This window comes from Saccopteryx bilineata, chromosome 1 (genome assembly GCF_036850765.1).
Source record: "Saccopteryx bilineata isolate mSacBil1 chromosome 1, mSacBil1_pri_phased_curated, whole genome shotgun sequence".
NCBI classification, from domain to species: Eukaryota; Metazoa; Chordata; class Mammalia; order Chiroptera; family Emballonuridae; genus Saccopteryx; species Saccopteryx bilineata.
In genome coordinates this window covers 147,487,307-147,509,324 of record NC_089490.1, presented here as the reverse complement: position 1 = coordinate 147,509,324, position 22,018 = coordinate 147,487,307, and the positions used below count along the sequence as shown (strand labels likewise).

The following is a 22,018-nucleotide window of genomic DNA, read 5'->3' as shown; positions in this document are numbered from 1 at the left end:
CTTGATGAACTCCTTCAACAGACCCAGTCATCAGTATTTACAACACTCCCCAGAAGATTCCAATAAAATCCACAATTAAAAATTAGTAACTTGCCTCATCAGATATTACCTGAATAACTAGATTTCAGAGATGCATAATTTGTTTGGAAAATACCATAAAACTATGGAAAGGACATAAATTTTAAGTGTATAATAAGCAAACTGTGCACTTCACATCAATATCAGTGTCAGTGAGGAGGACATCTCATGCATTTATTATGATGTACAAAGGATCCCAAGATACTCTGCCAATTCAATTAATGACAAATCAAAGGTAGTGTAAAGTTCATATGTGAATCATAGAAAGCAATTGAAACTATGAGACTAGATAGAAAGTGACTAAGGAATTAGTATTCACTGGAATACATGTTTAATTTTTCTAGTTTTGCCAGCCACATTCCACAAAGGATCGCACAGGTAGTAAGATTATGCTGTTATGCTGTGGAGCCTCCATAGGGCACTCTTAATGTCTCTGTTTCTCAGGTTCACCATGGGGGTGACCACAGTGTATATAATCAAGGCCACCACATTCTTCTTCAGGGTAGAAAACAAAGCTGATCCAAAGTACACTCCAATACCTGTTCCATAAAATAAGCAAATAAGTGACAGGTGGGAGCCACAGGTGGAGAAGGCTTTATGCATCCCACCTGATGAGGGAACCCTCAGAATGAAGGAAACTATTTAATAGTAAGAAAAAAGGATCCCTGAGACTGGAACTTCACCAAAATTAATGCCAACAAAATATATGACTATGTGATTGGTGAAGGTGTCAGAACAGGCAAAACGAAGGAGTTGGGAAGGATTGCAGAAGAAATGATAAGTTTTTATATCTTTGAAGCAGATAAGTTATAACACAATCAGATTGTGCAGCAGGGAGTCCAAAAGGCTAATGAAAAATGACACCAAAACTAAAAGGTGTGGGTTCATGATGACTGAATAATACAGAGGATTACAGATGGCCATGAACCAGTCATAGGCCATCACAGTCAGATGCATACCATCCATACATCCAAAAAGAATAAAAAAAGACATCCATGTGAGGCAGCCCCCATAGGAGATGACTCTGCTGTGAGTCTGCATGTTGACTATCATCTTTGAGACGGTGGTAGAAATGAAACCAATGTTCACTAGGGACAAGCTGGAGAGAAAGAAGTACATGGGTGTGTGAAGGTGGGGGTCTGAGCTGATGGCCAGGATAATGAGCAGGTTCTCCAACACAGTGATCAGGTACATGGACAGAAAGAGCCCACTGAGCAAAGGCTGCAGTTCCAGATCATCTGATAGACTTATGAGGAAGAATTCTAAGACACCTATTATATTTTCTAATTCTATGTAGCCTGGACAACTTTGGCAAAAGAAAAAAGAACTGGAAAAAAGAAAATGAAGGGAAGGGAAGGAGGGAGAGGGGGAGGGGAAGGGGGAGGGGGAAGGGCACAAAGAAAACTAGATAGAAGGTGACGGAGGACAATCTGACTTTGGGTGATGGGTATGCAACATAATTGAATGACAAGATAACCTGGACATGTTTTCTTTGATATATGTACCCTGATTTATTGATGTCACCCCATTAAAATTAATAAAAATTTATTTATAAAAAAACTGAAAAAAATGAGCACACTGTACCATTTTTATATTTTGTATTTAAGCAATTCATTTGTGAAGTCAGACACCCTAGTACCTTTAGCAGTATTTCTCAGTATGACAAATCCTATCTAAATAGAACTGTTTCTTTAATGTTTCTGTGTTATTCATTTCTTTTATACACACTTTACTTTGCAAAAAGTCAACTGAAGAGTATCAGAGGAGCAGAAACATTAGAGATAACAAACCCATAACACTGGGGAACAAAATTTTTGTTGCATCCACAAAAACACTGTTCTTACCTAATTCGAGTGTTCTGATCTCAAATCTGACATTACTTTTTCTCTGTATGCTACAGTTTTTTTGTAATTTAAGATTTTAGATTTTCATCTTATTGTAAAATTTTCAATATTTAGTTTAACATAATGAAGTAAAAAGTCTTCTTGGGTATCATCTTTGTGAAAATATAATAATTTATATAATGCAGTAAATACACTAATATGTATGATTGAATATTAGATTATGATTGAATCAGAATTTGTCTATAATTTTGAAATAGAACATATTAAAACACTTATTTTAATCGTAAAATTGGCATGAAAATTATTTAAATTATATTCAGGCAAAAATTTGCATTTGTAGCTCTTACATTTGTGTACTTGTTGAGGACAATCTTGTTTGATGCTCCAGTAGTAGTCTGCTCATCACTAACAGCTCCAAGATTTTCGGGAATCTTATCAAGTTGACTGTTCAGGAAGTGAATCTTAATGCTTATGTTACGTACAATGTCATGAAAAGCCAACAGCATCCTTTAAACCAGAAGTTCATAGTTTTCTGCTTTTTTGTTGCCAAGGAAGTTCTTTGTAACTGCCACAAAAGACTGCCATGCTGCTTTTTTTCTCCTCCTTTTTCATCTTCCTGGCAAATTCTTTGTCACGTATAAGGTTTCAAATTTGAGGTCCATCAAATACACCTGTTTTTATCTTCTCAGAAGACAAGGCAGGAAAAGCAGAAATAGTATGTTGAAAGCATTCACTTTCTCTATTTAAAGTCTGAACAAACTGCTTCATTAAGCCAAGTTTGATGTGAAGTGGGGGAAAATTGGTCCTGTCTCTATTAACTATAGGTTCATTTACAATATTTTGCATCCCTACTTCAAGAGCTTCATGATTCTGCCACTCCTTTCGTGTCCAGTGTTTCTCCTGAGCTCAGCTGTCCCACAAACACAGAAAGCAAGGATACTTCATGAAACCTTTCTGTTGTCCTAGCAGAAGATTTACCATTTTAAGATCCACACAAATGATCCAGTTATGCTCCTCATATTTCAGAAAGTCAAGGACAATTTTTATGTCATTATAATCATCTCGCAAATGAGTTAAATAACCAATTGGAACCGCTGCATAAACATTACCGTTGTGTAGGAGAACACATTTCAGACTCTGCTTAGAGCCATCAAGAAATAGCCGCCATTCTGTTGGACTGTAAGTGGTAACACCTAGCTGGCTGAGAAGACTACTGATATCATGACAGTAAACAAAGTATTTGTCTTTGGAAAAAAAGTCCACAAAAATTTGTTTATGCTTCCTGAAATGGGATACTTTAGCTGACCAGTGAAGTACATTCTTTTCTTGAAGCCTGAAGGCTAATAACTCAGCTGCTATTTTGATAGGCCAAAGTCTCTTACTAAGTCATTCAATTAAGGTTGGCTAAACTGCTGAGGGGTTAATGACTGCTTGGCATCACAAGAAGACCCTTCATATTCTACAACCATTTCCTCATGCATCTTATCAAAATACACTTGATCATCATGTTCAATTTCTTCATCATTAAAAGATATAAAACCATTGAAAAGTGGAACCAGGAGTGTTTCAGAGTGTGGAATAGGTCATATTGCTGAAGTAATATTAGGATATGTGATCATATGCCATTTTTTCTTGTTGATGCTCTTTGTATGCATCAGACAGAAATAACAGTCACTACTGTGGTCCTTAGGTTCATGCCAAACCATGGAAATACCAAAAGGAATTTCTTTGCATTTTCCTTTTGTCCAGTCATGAAGCATTTCCTCACAGTTATGACATACAATATGAGCAGTCCAATTCTTTTCTTGATCGCCAAGGTGAACTTGAAAATAGGCAATATATGCACATGTCACAAATGATGAAATATTATGCCTTTAATGTTGAAATGTGTAACAGCCACATATATAACAGAAGGTGTCAGGACTATTCTTACATTTACGCCTATTCGAAGAAGCTATGATTTAATCTTAAAACAAAATAAGAGGGTGTTTTTATCAGATAATAATTTTTTACATTTAAAAACAACTACAATTATGTAAAAGTGATGTTTGTAAAACATTAATTGCCTTGTGGTTCTGTTCAATCTAAGAGTCATTGCCCTATAACTTCAATTTAAAAACTAATGCATGCTATTAACTGTAACAAAAAGAAATTAAAATTGCATAAAAACTAGAGCATGCACCAAATAATGGATTTCAGATTTGTAATCAGCAATGCAGAAATATATAAAAACAGTTTTAAAACATTATGCAACAGAAAATAAAAAAAAACTGTTCCCCAGTGTAATTGCAGAAAAACATAGCCAACTTTTTAAAGAAAAAATATAGACTAGTAATAATACCTTTCCCTCTTTAAGGAAAATAAAAATCTTTTTTAATGAAAGAAATTAATAAGTAGCTAAATATGCCTTATTTTATTCAAATACAATGCTAGCTAGATAGTTTCTTTATTTAGAATATTTTAAACACTGTATAAAAGGCAAGGTTATGTAATTTGGATTCTAAATGAAAATTAAATGCTCATAATCAGAAAATATTTGTACGTGATAGTTATCTTCCTGAGTTTTATCATTTGATTTTCTGTCTCTCCTTCTTTATTGAAATAAGTGATAACTCAAACAAGAGAGTTGTCCTTTAAAAGGAACACATAAACAGCTGTCAGAAAAGAGCGAGTTGAGGGAACTGGACTAAAGAAGATGAAGGGATTAGCAAATATATATGTATATATAACACATAGATACAGACAACAGAGTGGCAACAGCCAGAAGGAAGGCAAGTGGAGGTGGGAGGAGGAGGTTAAGGTGAGAAAAATGGGGGCGGAAAGAGGCTTTGCATGGGGCAGATGGTGCAAAATGTGATGCGTAGATGGTGTTATATTGAGTTGTACACTTGAAACCCATGTGGTTTGGTGAATCATGTCATCTCGACACATTAAAAATAAATTTTAAAAAGTCACTTGGTAGTTCTCTTTTAATTAGTACTAGTTTATAATTTTTTTGAAGACCCTCCATATTGTTTTTTATAATGGCTGTGCCAATATTTATTCACACCAACAGGGGACCAGGGTTCCCTTTTCTCCACATCCTTGCCAACACTTGTCTTTTTATTTTTACAATAGGCATTCTGATAGGTGAGAGCTAGTATCCTACAGTGATTTTGATTTGCATTTTCTGATGGTTAGTGATGTTGAGTACCTTTTCCCATGTCTGTTGGTTTAGTTTTTCTGATTATAATCCCTCCTATTTAAAGTTGAGGAGTTTAGCACTGGGGAGGCCACTGCTGGGGTAGGACCTAGACTTCTGTCTGGATATAAGAGGTTCATGACCATCCTCCCTGATATGGGGATTGCAATTCTCTTACATCAGCTACCTGAAAGGTGATTACTTTGGCAGGTCACACTGGGATTTCATTGAGGGAATAAAGCAAAAGGGAACAATGTAAATGCATCTGGGCAGTTTTCTTGTGTGTGAAACTGAGATAAAACAGAACAAATGTTATATTGTCAGAAAGTTTTAAAAAATCATTTAAATTGCTTAAACTCATGGTTCCTATTTCCAGTTGATTGACATATTTGCCTGTGGTTATTTTAAAATATATAGATACTGTGGCCTCAGTCTAGAAATAATTCAGCATCTCCACATGTGAGATTTTTTGCTGTCTGAATGTGCAGCTGGAATTGAGAATCACTGCCTTGACTACTGCCCAGTGCTTAGGTAATACTTCATTGATATGACTATCATTAATACATGCCACCCACATTAAATATATAAACATTTAATAATTTTGCTTCACATCTCATATTATATAGAGATGTGAAATGTTACCAATAAAACCTGACTTTTCTTGGTATCTTAATCTGATTCCATTTTCTTATACACTCATCCCCCAAAGGCAACCAGTATCATCAATTCGGTGAGCCTGTTTTTCTGTCAATGTTGGTTTATGTATGCATAAACAGGTTTCTTAAAAGCTTAACTGAGCCTGACCAGGCGGTGGCGCAGTGGATAGAGCGTCGGACTGGGATGTGGAAGGACCCAGGTTCGAGACCCCGGGGTTGCCAGCTTGAGTGCGGGCTCATCTGGCTTAAGCAAAAAGCTCACTAGCATGGACCCAAGGTCACTGACTCGAGCAGGGGGTTACTCAGTCTACTGAAGGTCCGCGGTCATGGCACATATGAGAAAGCAATCAATGAACAACTAAGGTGTCACAACGAAAAACTGATGATTGATGCTTCTCATCTCTCTCCGTTCCTGTCTGTCCCTATCTATCCCTCTATCTGACTCTCTCTCTGTCCCTGTAAAAAAATAAAAATAAAAAAATAAAAATAAATTAAAAAAAAAAAAAAGCTTAACTGAGCCTGACCAGGTGGTGGCACAGTGGATAGAGCATCAGACTGGGATGCGAAGTAAGACCCCGATGTTGCCAGCTTGAGTGTGGGCTCATCTGGTTTAAGCAAAGCTCACCAGCTTGGACCCAAGGTCACTGGCTTGAGCAAGGGGTTACTTGGTCTGCTGTAGTCCCACAATCAAGGCACATATGAGAAAGCAATCAATGAACAACTATGGTGTCACAACAAAAAACTAATGATTGATGCTTCTCATCACTCTCTGTTTCTGTCTGTCTGTTCCAATCTATTCCACTCTCTGACTCTCTCTCTGTCTCTGAAAATAAAAGCTTAACTGAACAGGATACTATACACATTGCCTATGAAATGTACTTGTTTTTCTCACATTGTGTTTAAATTTCTGTGAACTACATACATTAACTTTAAATATTTTACTGATGCACATTATTATGTGAGGAAAGACTTCATTTTGTTTAAGTTATAAATTAATATTTACAGATTTTAATATAAATTTAACTCATGTAAAATAAGTATTTAACACATTTATAATTTAATATATTTTATTAATATGCTAAATATTTACTTCACATTATATATTTTATCTTCATATTATGTTATTTTTTTGGCAAAGACAGAGAGAGGGACAGATAGGGACAGACAGACAGGACGGGAGAGAGATCAGAAGCATCAATTCTTCATTGCTGCACATTAGTTGTTGATTAATTGCCATCTCATATGTGCCTTGACTAGGGGGCTACAGCAGAGCGAGTGACCCCTTGCTCAAGCCAGCAACCTTGGGTCCAAGCTTTGCTCAAACCAGATGAGCCCACGCTCAAGCTGGTGACCTTGGGGTCTTGAACATGAGTCCTCTGCATCCCAGTCCAATGCTCTATCCACTGTGCCACCACCTGGTCAGGCCATGTTCAATTATATTAAGGCATAATTGACAACATTTGTTATCTCAATACAAAAATCATTTTCTATCACTGACTTACTCTTATAAAGGTACACATTTGACTATATCTTTGAAGTTTGTTTTGTAATAATCATTGTATGACAGCTGCACATAAAATTTTTATCTGTAGAAATTTAATTTTCATCTTAGATTTCAAAACTAAACTGTACAGTGTAGGGATATTTATAGAAAACCCTGTAATCCACAGTGTTTGTGACATTATGACACCTGAAAACCACTGGCTCATTTCCATAATTCCCAAAAGACTCACTGAACCAAAAGAGGATGAATCAATTCTTCTACCTTCATTTCTCATCTGGAACCAATATATGTTTAAAAGAAATGCTCCTGCCTGACCAGGCAGTGGCGCAGTGGATAGAGCATCGGACTGGGATGCAGAAGATCCAGGTTCGAGACCCCGAGGTTCCCAGCATAAGTGCGGGCTCATCTGGTTTGAGCAAAAGCTCACCGACTTAAGCCCAAGGTCACTGGCTCAAGCAAGGGGTTACTCAGTCTGCTGAAGGCCCGTGGTCAAGGCATATATGAGAAAGCAATCAATGAACAACTAAGGTATTGCAACGCACAATGAAAAACTAATGATTGATGCTTCTCATCTCTTTGGTCCTATCTGTCTGTCCCTGTTTATCCCTCTCTCTGACTCTCTCTCTCTCTCTCTCTAAAAAATAAATAAAAAAAAAAATAAAAAATAAAAAAAATAAAAGAACCACTCCTTAGCTAAAATGGAGGGAACGAAGCCCCATTGCAGAAATAAGGAGATCATTTTTGAGTCCTGAATCTTTTACCCCCTGTGTGCGGAGTGTATGTGAATCTCTGCATCTCTCTTCCTCCATGGAAAAGGACTCTAACATTCATCTCTAGAACGTGTGCTGCACCGAAGGGGAGTTTAGAACTTAAGAAATATTTGGCTCTGGTCAGGTGGCTCAGTTGGTCAGAGATTTGTTCCATTGTGCCAAGTCTGCACGTTCGCTTCCTGACCAGAGAAACATAAAATAATCAACAAAAGAATGGCTAAATGAGTGGATCAGCCACTCAGTATTTCTCTCTATATATCTCTCTGAAATCAATAAATAAAACAATTTAAAAAATATTTGGTCATTTTAAGAAAGAATTTTATTCATTACCAGAATAATGTCTTTAGTAATAAAATGCAATTCCAAAAATTTAATGCCTTTTTTATGGCAAAAATATCGAAGTTTTTCTGGTCAAGGCATGAGAGCAGGGAATTACACAAAATTTAAAATCTGTCTCAGCTCATTCAGTGAGTTGTACTGCCCCCTTCTTTTTTGCCTTTTAGAAAATTATAATTATAAAAACTTGCAGAAATGGATTTTTAATAATTAAGTACTATGGATATAATTAAGTGGAAAATAACAGGCCTCATAAAAACTCCATAACTTAGACACAAACAAGCAATATTTGATCTCATCTCTAGTCCTATGGGACATTTCTGAAGGAAATAAAAACATGGTATAAATGGTGAAATGTGTGGAATTCATATTGGCCACTTTCTTTCTATGAAGAATGAAAGAGTAGATTTACTATTTAACTGAGATTATTTGCTGTTCATGTTTCTCTGTGCCAACAAGATATCAGGTTGGGGTGGGGAATCGAAAATAAATAAGACTGTCATTTTCTTCCATATACTAAGCATGTACCTATATAAACAAAAGTTAAATATCATGTCAGGGATGTAGAGTAACCCTAATTCAGGTCACCAGATACTTAACTCAAATGACATGAGAATCAGCTTTATTGTGATTAGTAATAAAATATTTAAATTTATTTTGCCCTTTCTTTATGTATCCATCACATGTGTGTTACATCGAGGGCATTCATTATTCATTTAATCCCTACTCAGTGAATCTGTATCAACTAAGAATCAACTCAGAGGGCAATCTCAAGTTTCAAAGATACTAAGGAATTTCCCCATAACACACAACTGATAAGTGAAACAGACAGGATTCAAAATGAAATTGTCAATCTCTGGAGACTCATGCACATACTTCACTGTGCCCAGACTTTCTGAAAGCTTTAAGTAGAAATACAAAGATCTTAACCATGGTGACATCCCAAGTGTATTCAGTATCCTGAGTAGAAATGTAGCCCAAGACTCTGACTTTGTCTCTGTTTGAAATTAAACAGGTTGATTATTAGAATGCAGGGCGAAGTAGACAGTTGAAGTGAAATCCAGGAGCAAGGACAAAAGAGAGATCTTCTCTAATTTATCATGTGCTAATTCTATCTATGGCTTTTGCCTGTGATCTCAGTCATCCTTTCTATAGTTGATGTAGCAAATGCTATTTACTGTTCTTTACTGTGGCCTACAAGAAAACCCCATAGGGAAGAACATAGTGGATAGGGTGTTCCTGTCAGGATAGGCAAAAAAATAAAATGACTGTTTGGATTGACAGGGGAGAAGATTGGCCAGATGCTCTGTATCTGGTGTCAGACTGCCAAATTTAAACCTGGCTTTAACTCATCTACCTCATGAACTAGTACAAGTTATATAAAATGCTAGGTATCTTTCCTTTTATTTAAAATAATAATGATGTATGTATTTATAATTTGAGATAGTTATACAGCTGAAATCAACAAAATACATCAAACACAGACCCCAGAGCCTGGCACTTAAGAAGCCGTTAAGGATAGTACATGATGTTATGGTTAGTGTCATCATTATTATTATCATCTTCACAATCATTTTGGAGTGCTTAAGGGAAAGTTTGGACAGACCTTTTTCTTCTGTGGTTGGGAAGATGCCATCCAGAGCCAGAAACAATGAGTGTAGAAGCAGAGCTCTAATGAGAGCCTCACTAGGACTGAGAACAAAAACTTCATTGTGCTCTAATCTGAAATTTTATATTGGTGTACTCTCATCTATCCCAACTATCCTGTTTGTCTTGTTGAGGAGGAAATAATGCTCTAAACAGTTCCTTCTCCCATCACCATCTCCCACAGCACTTACTGGGCTGGGCGGCATCTCTGCTGGATCATGACTGAGAAGGATGGATAAACCTGCTGCTCCACATCTACATTGTGGGTGATGAGGGCTTGGCATCCTTCTTCAGGACTGGCAGGAAGACAGACTCTGGCTTGGACCTTCTGATGCATATGCCTACAAAGAAAGGAACACAGACATGAAAACCCTATAATAGGACTAGTGTTAGGTTCAAGGAAGTGTGCTGTGGCTGCCAGAGTCTAACTCTTAGAAAAACAGGCTATGAGTCAGAGACCCTTATCAGAAGTTTATGTTTGAAATTCTCCACTGAGCTATACCCCCCCTGTTGTTATGCTGCATGCAACCTCTCTAGCGAATAGCTAACTGCCACATCTGCTTCTGTATAATGCTTGCTCAGCCTAGATAGCCACCCTATAAAAAGGAGCCATTTTAGAAGCTCAGGGCTGCAGTGCTCCCTTGCGTGGGTTGCCTGCAGTCCCTGCGCAGGTTTGCAATAAAACTTATAAAATTCACTTTGGGTTTGCTGTGGTCTGTCTCCTGGGATGTAACACTAGCAAACCTAATGGTGCCTCTCCATATTATACAAGAACTTCTAAATGATATGTGCATAGTGAGTAGTTGTTTGTGTTACAAAAATCATTGCAAGTTCACTTTTATCTTTTTTTTGGTGTGTTCTTTCTTTTTTAAAATTTCTTTTTATGTTATTAATTTTAATGGATTGACATTAATCAATCAGGGTACATAGGTTCAGAGAATATATCTCCAGGTTATATTGACATTTGATTAGTTTGCATACCCATCATCCAAAGTCGTAATCTTCTATCACCTTTGATCTGGTTTTCTTTGTGCTCCTCCTCTCCCCCCACCCTCTCCTTTCCCCTCCCCACTCCAGGTAACCATCACACTCTTGTCCATGTTCCTGAGTCTCATTGTTATATCCCACCAATGTATGGAATCATATAGTTCTTAGTTTTTTTTCTGATTTACTTATTTCACTCAATATAATGTTATCAAGTTTCATCCATGTTGTCGTAAATGATCCTATGTCATCATTTCTTATGGCTGAGTAGTATTCCATAGTACATATGTACCACATCTTCTTTATCCAATAATCTATTGAAGGACTTTTGGGTTGTTTCCACGTCTTGGCCACTGTGAACAATGCTGCAATGAACATGGTGCTGCATGTGTCTTTACATATCAGTGTTTTTGAGTTATGGTGGTATATTCCCAGTAGAGGGATTGCTGAGTCATATGGTAGTTCTATTTTTAATTTTTTGAGGAACCACCATACTTTCTTCCATAGTGGTTGTACTACTTAACATTCCCACCAACAGTGAATGAGGGTTCCTTTTTCTCCACAGCCTCTCCAACATTTGTTATTACCTGTCTTGTTGATAATAGCTAATCTAACAGGTGTGAGGTGGTATCTCATTGTAGTTTTGATTTGCATTTCTCTAATAGCTAATGAAGATGAATCTCTTTTTATATATCTGTTGGCCATTTGTATTTTTTCCTGGGAGAAGTGTCTGTTCATGTCCTCTTCCCATTCTTTTATTGTATTGTTTGCTTGTTTATTTTTGAGTTTTATGAGTACTTTGTATATTTTGGATATTAAGCCCTTATCTGTGCTATTGTTTGAAAATATCATCTCCCATTTAGTTGGCTGTCTGTTTGTTTTGTTTTCAGTTTCTTTTGCTGTGCAAAAGCTTCTTAGTCTAACATAGTCCCATTTCTTTATCTTTGCCTTCACATTCCTTGCCTTTGGAGTCAAATTCATAAAGTGTTCTTTGTAACCAAGATCCATGAGTTTAGTACCTATGTTTTTTTCTATGTAATTTATTGTTTTAGGTCTTATATTTAGGTCTTTGATCCATTTTGAATTAATTTTAATACAGGGGGCAAACTTTAGTCGATTTTTATTCCTTTGCATGTGGCTTTCCAGTTTTCTCAGCACCATTTGTTGAAGAGGCTTTCTTTTCTCCATTGTGTGTTGTTGGCCCCTTTATCAAAAATTATTTGACCATATACATGTGGTTTTATTTCTGAGCTTTCTATTCTGTTCCATTGGTCTAAGTGTCTATTTTTCTGCCAATACCATGCTGTTTTGATTATCATAGCTCTATAATATAATTTGAAGTCAGGTATTATAATGCCCCCAGCTTCATTCTTTTTCCATAGGATTGCTCTGGCTATTCGGGGTTTTTTATAGTTCCATATAAACCTGATAATTTTTTGTTCTATTTTTTAAAAAAATGACATTGGAATTTTGATGGGAATTGCATTAGATTTGTATATTGCTTTGGGTAATATGGTCATTTTGACTATATTTATTTTTTCTATTCAAGAACAAGAAATATTTTCCCATTTTATTATATATTTTTTTATTTTTCTTAGCAATGCTTTGTAATTTTCATTATATAGGTTCTTTATATTCTTTGTTATGTTTATTCCTAGGTATTTTTTGTTGTTGTTGCAACCATGAAGGGAATTGTTTTTTAGAGCTCGTTTTCTGATGTTTCATTGTTGGCATATAGAAAGCAATGGACTTTTGTATATTAATTGCATATCCTGTGACCTTATTGTATTGGTTTATTGTTCCTAGTAGTCTTTTTGTAGAGTCTTTGGGGTTTTTGATGTATAGGATCATATTATCTGCAAAAAGTGAAACCTTTACTTCTTCTTTCCCATTATGAATGCCTTTTATTTCTTTCTCTTGTCTGGTTTCTCTGGCTAGAACTTCCAGCACTACATTGAATAAGAGTGGAGAGAGTGGATAACCTTCTCTTGTTCCTGATTTTAGGGGAAAAGTCCTCAGTTTTATGCCATTTAATATGATGTAACTGATGGTTTATCATAGATGGCCTTTATTGTGTTGAGATATTTCCCACCTATATCCATTTTGTTAAGTGTTTTAAACACAAAATGATGTTGTATTTTATCAAATGCCTTTTCTGCATCTATTGATAAGATCATATAGTTTTTCTTCTTTGTTTTGTTGATATGGTGTATTTCATTAACTGTTTTACATATGTTGAACCATCCTTGTGATTCTGGGATGAATCCCAGAATAATAATAATTCATCATGATGAATTATTTTTTAATGTGTTGTTGTATTTGATTTGTTAGTATTTTGTTTAGTATTTTAGCATCTGTATTCATTAGAGATATTGGTCTGTAGTTTTCCTTTTTTGTGTTGTCCTTGCCAGGTTTTGGTATGAGGGTTATGTTGGCCTCATAAAATGTGTTTGGCAGTATTGCTTCTTCTTCAATGTTTTGGAAGACTTTGAGTAGAATAGAAACCAAATCTTCTGTGAATGTTTGATAGAATTCACTAGTAGAGCAGACTGGTCCTAGACTTTTATTTTGGGTTTTTTTAATACTTGTTTCTATTTCCTCCCTGCTTATGGGTCTGTTTAGGCTCTCTGCTTCTTCATAACTCAGTCTGGGAAGATTATGTGGTTCTAGAAATTTATTCATTTTTCTAGATTGTTAAATTTGGTGGCATATAGTTTTTCATAATATTTCTACAATAATTCTTTGTATATCTATGATATCTGTGGTGATTTCTCCTCTTTCATTTTGGACTTTGTTTATATGAGTCCTTTCTCTTTTTTCCTTAGTGAATTTTGCCAAAGGTTTGTCAATTTTGTTTGATCTTTTCAAAGAACCAGCTCTTTGTTTTATTAATTTTTTCTATGGTTTTCCTGTTCTCTATTTTGTTTATTTCTGCTCTGATTTTTATTATTTCTTTTCTTCTGGTTTTGGGTTGTTTTCATTTTTTTTTAGTTCCTTAAGATGTGAAGTTAAGTGGTTTACTTGGGCTCTCTCTTGTTTGTTTATATAGATCTGTAGTGATATGAACTTTCTTCTTATTACTTCTTTTACTGTATCCCAGAGATTCTGATATGTTGTATTGTTATTTTTGTTTGCATGTATGTATGTTTTGATCTCTGCGCTTATTTCTTCTTTGAACCACTCATTTTTTAAAAGTATGTTGTTTAGTTTCCACATTTTTGTGGGTTTGTTTACCTCTCTTTGCAGTTGAAAAAGGATTTATGATAAAAAAATATGCTTGGTGTAATTTCAATCTTTCTAAATTTGTTGATGTTATTTTTGTGGCCCAATATATGGTCAATTCTTAAGAATGTTCCATATACACTAGAGAAAAATGTATACTCTGGCACTTTGGGATAAAATGTCCTGTAGATGTCTATCATATGCAATTGGTCTAGTGTTTCATTTAAGGCCAATGTTTCTTTTTTTTTTAAAGATTTTATTTATTGATTTTACAGAGAGAAGGGGGGAGAGTGAAAAGTATCACTCATAGTTGCTCCACTTTAGTTGTTCATTGATTGCTTGTTGTATGTGCCCTGATCAGGAAAGCCCAGAGTTTCAAACCTGTGACCTCAGTGTTCCAGGTTAATGCTTTAGCCTCTGTGCCACCACAGGCCAGGAAAGGTCAATATTTCTTTATTGATTTTCTGTTTGGATGAATGATCTAGAGCTGTCAGTGGTGTATTGAGGTCTCCAAGTATGATTGTATTTTTGTCGGTTTTTGTTTTTAATGTCTGTCAGTAGCTGTCTTATATATTTTGGTGCTCCTTGGTTTGGTGCATATATATTAAAAGGTGTTATGTCTTCTTGATTCAATATCCCCTTTATTATTATGAAATGACCATTTCTGTCTTTGATTACCTTTGCTGTCTTTTAGTCAGCATTGTTAGATATGAGTATTGCTACATCTGCTTTTTTTGGGGGGGGTGTTATTTGCTTGGAGTATTTTTTTTCAGCCTTTTACTTTGAATTTTTTTTTTATTCTTGTAGCTTAGATGTGTTTCTTGTAGGCAGAATACAGCTGGATTTTTTTTTAACACATTCTGCTACTCTGTGTCTTTTTATTGGTAAGTTAAATTCATTTACCATTAGTGTATTATTGAGATTTGAGGGTTTCCTATTGCCATTTTATATATCGCTTTCTGATAGTTTTGTATCTTATTTGGTTCTTCTCTTTTATTAGTCTATCATTTGTTTTTGTTTGGTTGGAATCCATACTTCTTTTCTCTGTTACTTCTTTTTTCAATCCACTTTTATCTTTTATTAACAACTTTTTCCCCCAATTAAAAAAAAACAGTTGCTCTCAACTACATGTTTAGTACAGTATAGAATCAGAAATATTATTGATGTAATTAATTATGGTCATGCCATGACAGCTCCATATGAAATTCATATTGCATATAGCAAATAATATTCTTATATCTCAGCTTTTCAAACTGGGAGGTAAATTGCATTATGATTCATAAAAAATTTTATAATTCCTACGTTAGGGACATAACTCACAGATCTGTGTGTAACCCTCCCACCTCTCTATGCTGGTGTTTCTTTTGAAACTGAGGAGAACAACAGCAATCTCCAGGGATGTGTGACATCTAAGGGAGGTAGAACATAACACATATTGTCTTAAAATCAGAAATTGATTTACCGGAAGAGTGGGTTTATTGTTAAAATGCAAGCCTGAGAATGTTTAAATAACCTCTGATTTGATTATATGGCAAAGAATCTGAAGGCTGTCTTGTCTCAAAGCACTGGAGCATAGAATGACTTGTGAAATCATGAAATGTGTCTCAACCCACACAATAAAACTTATCTTCCCCTTATCATCCTACCTCTTATATTTTATGAAAACAGCTATGATAATTTTTGAATATTTTAATGTAATAACTGCTATTGAATGGAAAATAATAGATCCCATTGAAAGTCTATGACATACACACAAACAAGTACTATTCCATCTGTGTCTTATTCAATGAGACATCCCTGGAATGGTTGAAAACACAGACAGGAAGTCACCAGTGTGTGAAAGCCTTGTGACTGTGTTTTGTTTTGGGGAAAAAAGTAGGTCCTATTTAATATTTAACATATATGAGTTTTTTGTTCTTGTTGTTGACTCCTCTGTGCCAAAAATACATAAGCTCTGGAGAATCTGAAGTAAATGTAACTCTCTCATTTAGTTCCAAGTACTCACTATCTATTTGTATAGAGACAAAAATATTTTGCTTTGTCAGATATTTGTTTATTATAACTAGGAATTGAATGATTGTAATAGTGGGCTTATTCACAAAATGCAACCCTAAAGAAGTTCTAAACTCCACTGTAAATCAAATCATCAGATCACAGGATATTTTGGTGAAATAGTCTGATGCTTAATGCCATCAATAATAATAAAAAATAATATCTAAATTTCTTGTATATATATGTGTGTGTGTGTGTGTCATCACATATTTAATTACATTAGTAGAATTCATTATCTATTTAGGCCATAATCAATGGGAGTTGTATCAATGAAATATCTATACAGATGGCAGTATTACGGTTTAGAGACACTAAGAATCTGCTCCATGAAACTACATAGTAAGTAGAGCATATTGGATTTAAAACTATATATTGAATCTCTGAAACACATGCAGATAAATTTCACTCTATCAATTTCAGAAATTTTAAAGCAGAGATCTATATGTCTTAACCAGTGACACATACATTGTACATCTTTTAATTATTTCTGGTTTCCTCGCTATAGAAGGAACCCAAGACATTAATGTTATGTTCTCCTTTGAAATGGCAGAGGAATAAATTAAAGGAATAGAAAAAGTAGACAGTTGAGATGAAGTCCAGGAGTAGGGGCAAGAGAGAAATGTACGCTAACTTATCATAAACTGGCTCTTTGACTCCTGTCTGTGATCTCATCAGCCTTTCTATAGCTTAATCAGCAAGGGCCACCCACATCTCTCCACTGCCATCTACCAGTAACCTCCAAAGGGAAAAGCATGGTGAGCAGAGGGTGTCTGTGTGGAATGACAAAGAAGTAAAATGGTTGGTTGGGGTGACAGAGAGAGAATACTAGCCAGGTGCTCTGTTTGGAGTCAGACTGATTGAAAGCTGACTTCATTCCATTTTATCTTGTGATTTGCTACAAATTACATTAAAATTCTAATGAAGTGGTTTGTAAGGGGAGAGAGTTGTGGGCAGGGGGAAGGGTGTAAAGAGGGACAAATATACAGTGCTAGAAAATGATTTGACTTTCAGTGATGGGTACACAACATAATCAACAGTTCAAACACTATAGAAATGTTTACCTGAAACCTATGTACTGTTATAGATAAATGTCAGCCCATTAAATTTAATTTTCTAAATATAATTTCTAACAGTTTATAATCCTTTACATATGCTCATATAGCTTAGGAGTGGCAATGTAGATGAAAAAAAAATAAGCTAGATAACACCTAACTGAGCCTGGCACTTGGGAATCTTCAATAAAGGTTCATGATATTATGCATATCATCATCTGGCATTATCCAGACACTCATACTCATCATCACCATCATGATAAGTTTGGAATGCTTAGGGGACAATTTAGAAAAAGTCATTATTGGCTCTGGTGAGAAAGATGCCTACAGGAGCCAGGCCCACTGTGGAAAGACAGCAGAATTCTCAATCAGAGCTCTCAGATCCCCACCAAAACCAAGAATGTAAACTTTATAGGCCTCTGAGCTAGAACTGTATATTGGTGACTTAAATCTGGCTACTCAACTATCCTGCTTATCCTGATAATAAGGAAACTGTGCTCCCCCACTGCCTCCTGTATCCAGGATCTCCAACAGCACTCACTGCACTGTACTGCCTCCATGCTGGGCATGACAGAGGGATGACAATTATTCACCCTCCCCATGCCTGGTGAGTGATAAAGGTTCAGGGTCCGTCCTCAGGACTGTAGATAGATGGAGTCAGGCATGGACCCCTTGATGTATGTACACAATGACTCTGGGAAGAGAAGATATGTGAACAGATTCAACTGTACAAGACCAATAAAATGAAATGTTGCAGGGCACAGGCTGCCTATTTGAACCTGTGTGGGCAGCAGAGTAAAATACACAGAACTCATTATTAGCTAAATTTGTCCATATTATCTCTGACTCTGAGGACTTGTTAATATTAATAATAAGATTGTAACTAGGAATAAATATTCTATATTACTGATTTACTTATATTAGTGTGAGTAGCCATAAAATAAAACTAAATAAGAATGTACTAACAAGAAAGCTAATCAGAGTATTCCTATAAAATGTTAAATCCAGTTTGTAGCTTTTCTAACCATAATCCAGTATTACTGGTTTTAGTAATTATGGTTATGTATTCTTTAACAAATAAAATGAAAGTAATCAATTCTGTGCTTTCACCTCTGACCAAGTTTTCATTATAGTTAGAAGACCGGTTAATTCTCTGGCTGACACACATAAAGGGTTAACATCCAAACAAGAAGAATAAGCATAACCTCCCACTCTCATCCTACTCCCACTGCGCTGGGGCTTGCAACTCTGGTTTTTAATTGCTCAAGACCAAAGCAGGCAGCTTAATTGTGGGCATCTGTGGACGTATGTTACATGAAATGGAAGTCCAACTTTAAAATATGCCAGCAGCAAAAGATACAGGGCATTTAATCAGTTATCTGAACAAATCATGCTGAGTCCCCTCAGCAGAGAACTCTCAGTGTTCTTTGGGTTCCTTTGTGCTAGTTTTTCTTACCCTCCTCTGTACAAAAATCCCTGCCTGTGTCAGAAGAGGGAGATGGGTTTTTGAGCACAGGACTGCCCCCATCTTCTCAGGTGGCCGGCACTTGAATAAACCTCTTTCCTTCTCACCTGCCTCTGTGCCATGTAATTGGTTTTCATGGCAACAGACAGTTGAATGCATGGGTCATTTTTCCAGTTTCAGATTTATAGGAAAAGTAAATGTTTTTTGTAGGGTCTGAATCCCTCCACTTCTCAGGCAGAATCTCACATGTACTCTTCCAAATGATTTTCAAGTTTTATACATCTTAATAAAAAATTCACAGTTATTTTTTTAAGTTAACATACAACAAAATGTGAGTTTATCATCATCAAATGTATTTAAACAACCAGGTAATATAGGGGAAATTAGGTCTTCTATAACAAGGACTTAATTCTATTTACATTTCTCAGTTAATACTTTTGTCTCTCAGGACTTCTTTTATTATTATACAAAAAATATTTAACATGAGACTTGCCCTCTTAACAAACTTTGAAGTGTTCCTATATGATTATGGACACTAGGCACAATGCTGGACAGCAGGTCTCTAAAGCTTATTTATCTTGCCTGACTGAAACTTTATGCCCTATGATTAGTAATTCTCCATTTTCTCCTCCTGCCAGCCCCTGGCAGCCACCATTCCAGTGTGATTTATAAATGTGACTATTTGAGATCTGTCATATAAGTGGAGTCATGCAATATTTGTCTTTCCGTGGTGTGCTTATTTTATTTAGCATTATGTCCTTGAACATCACACATGTTGTTGCAAGTGGCAGAATTTTTTTTTTCAGGCTGAATAGTATTCGATTATTTATATCATGTCAATCACAGGCTTTATTTTTTTATTCATTTAGCTCTCAATGGTCATTATATTTTTAGATCTTCATTATTGTAAATAGTTCCACAGTGAACACAAGAGTGATGATTTCTCTTTAGCTCTTTGTTTTCATTCTTCAGTGTAAATGCCTAGAAATGGGATTGTTGGATCATAAAGTAGTTCTATTGTTAATTATGTCATTTTTCTATGAAACTTAATACTGTTTTTCATAGTGGATAACACATATTTTATTTATACAACAGTGTGCAAGTGTTCCAATTTTGCCACATTCTTGTCAACCTTTGTCTTTTTTTTTTAATAATAGCCATTCTGACAGATATGAACTGATATCTCAGAGTGGTTTGGAATTGCACTTCTCTGTGCATAGTGATGAGTAACACCTTTCATATACCTGTTATTCATTTGTATGTCTTTTTTGGAAAAATGTCTATATCCTTAGCCCAGTTTTAAATTGGGTAATTAATGTTTGTTTTACTATTGAGTTGTAAGATTTCCTATAATATTTTGGAGATTAACCAATTATCAGACATGTGATTTGCAAATGTTTTCTCCCTTTCTATAAATTGTCTTTTCATTGCTGAGAAATCTGAGAGCACTGAGTTGCCTTGAGTCTCAAAGTCTTGCTAAGATCTAGGTGGAGTTGTGTTTTCAAATCGATGCCATTTTTATTATCTGTGTGCCCCTCTCATAGTAAGGATCTAAGCACCATTCCCACATAGTAACTGTACACCCTTCTGGCTTAATTCCATTCAGGCTTTACTCCCACACATAGTGCTAATCAAGGAATAGCACTCATTCTATATTTTGAAGTTCAAAGAGGAAAAGGAATGTATTGCCTCTGGAAAGAAGGTAAAAGTGAGATATAAAAGACAACATTACAGCCTGACCTATGGTGGTGCAGTAGATAAAGTGTCAACCAGGAATGCTGAGGTCACTGGTTCAAAACCCTGGTCTTCTCTGGTCAAAGCACATATGGGAATTCCTACTGCCCTCCCACTCTATTTCTCTCTTCTCTCTAAAATGAATGAATAAATAAATAAATAAACTTTAAACATTAAAAAAAGACATTACTTTAGTTGTCATGGTTCTCCAGAGAAGCAGAACTAACAAGACATTTATCTATTTATATAGATTTCTTTTAAGAAGTTGGCTCATGAAATTGTGGAGTTGGGTTAATTTCAAATTTTGCAAGGTAGCCCCACAGGCAAGAAAAGTAGAGAAGAGTTGCAATTCAAGTCAAAAGCAGTCTGCTATTAGGCTTCTTGCTGCCTTTAAGAGGTTAGTCTTTGTTCTAATTATGCCTTGAACTGATTAAATGAGACCCACTTATATTGTAGAGGGCAATCTGCTTTATTCAGAGTCCACTGATCTAAATGTTAATCTCAAAACTGCACACAGAAACATCCAGAATAACATTTGGCCAAATATCTGGGCACCATGGCCAAGCCAAGATAACACAAAATTTATCATCACAATTACCGCTGCATATTCCCAGTGCCTCTGTCAATTGCTTGGGTTTTCAGAAACAAAACACTGCCTCCTCATTGATCCAGAGTGGATTAGACTAAAAGTATCTCATTTTACTTCATGAAAAACAAATAAAAACTCTAATTTAGAAATTTTTTTATAAATTTTTATTAATTTAATGGGGTGACATTAATAAATCAGGGTACATATGTTCAAAGAAAACATGTCCAGGTTATCTTGTCATTCAAATATGTTGCATACCCATCATCCAAAATCAGATTGTCCTCCGTCACCTTCTATCTAGTTTTCTTTGTGCCCCTCCCCCTCCCCCTTCCCTCTCCCTCTTTCCCCCCAACTCCCGGTAACCACCACACTTTTGTCCATGTTTTTTAGTCTCATTTTTGTTTTCCACCTATGTATGGAATCATGCAGTTCTTGTTTTTTTCTGATTTATTTATTTCACTTCATATAATGTTATCAAGATCCAACCATTTTGTTGTAAATGATCCGATGTCATCAAATTTTTAAAAATAATATTTTTTAGAAAATTTAATTTAATGGGTGACATTAATCAATAAGAGAACTTATATTTCAGGTAAATATTTCTATAGCATTTGAACTCTTGTATATGTTATATACCTATCATTCAAAGTCAAATCTCTTTTTGTCATCATATATTTGCCCCTGTTTACTCTTCTTTCCTACCCCCTCCCCTGGGTGACCACTTTACTTTTATTTATGTCTATGAGTCTCAGTATTATATCCCACCTATGTACAAAATCATATAGTTTTTAGCTTTTTCTGATTTTCTTATTTTACTTGATATAATGTACTCAAGGTTCATCCAAGTTGTCATTAAAGGCAATATGTCATTTCTATGGTTGAGTCATATTCCATATACTGTATT

The 22,018-nt window shown here is 35.5% G+C and overlaps 1 pseudogene; it reads right to left on the bottom strand.

Annotated features, from left to right (window-relative positions):
* Positions 1–465: 465 nt before the first annotated feature.
* On the bottom strand, positions 466–1,410 carry LOC136333432 (olfactory receptor 7E24-like; annotated as a pseudogene).
* Between the last annotated feature and the right edge of the window lie 20,608 nt (positions 1,411–22,018).